Genomic DNA, 694 nt, shown 5'->3' with positions numbered 1-694 from the left:
ATGAATTCCTTTATACGTATATTTGTTAAATGATTTCAATCCTAGCTATTTACACCAGTGCACTTTATCGGACATCAGTATTTATCTCATGGAATTTTACCAGTAAAACAATGTACACTTCTACTTATAACCCTGTAATATCTTAACTAGCATGTGATTACGACTTCTCTAAACATCCAGATTTTTTTTTAGATATAAAAATTTAATAGCATTTGTTGCAAGTTCGTTTATTCCAGATTAACATGATCAAAATGTGACATGATTTCTTCCTCGAACGCACAGCGATATATCTCTTATATGTTTACTTTTTGTGTCTGCTGCGCTATTTTTGTCATAATTGTATGTGCATGTATTAGCAATACAGTAAGTTTACATATTCAGCTTGACATATAAGTGTAACAGATATCTCCATAGCTAAACAGAAGCAAATAGCATAAATATATGTCTGACCACAAACATCCTCAATCACACACAGATATTGTGCTCTGCATCTCAACATTCTTTAAGTTCAATATCCATCTTGTTCTGCATCTCTGAACGCCCATCCGCGAACCATTCACCGCCCCTCACTCGCCTTTGACCTGCAAACACTCAACCCACAGAGAATACTGTCCTGTGCGGCCACTGCGAAATCCGCTGGCACTCGCATGGCCACAGAAGCCACAGAATTCGCACAAAGGCTTCACTTGGCTGC

Source organism: Penaeus monodon, chromosome 33 (genome assembly GCF_015228065.2).
Source record: "Penaeus monodon isolate SGIC_2016 chromosome 33, NSTDA_Pmon_1, whole genome shotgun sequence".
In the NCBI taxonomy this organism is placed as follows: domain Eukaryota; kingdom Metazoa; phylum Arthropoda; class Malacostraca; order Decapoda; family Penaeidae; genus Penaeus; species Penaeus monodon.
This window is presented reverse-complemented; position numbering follows the sequence as displayed.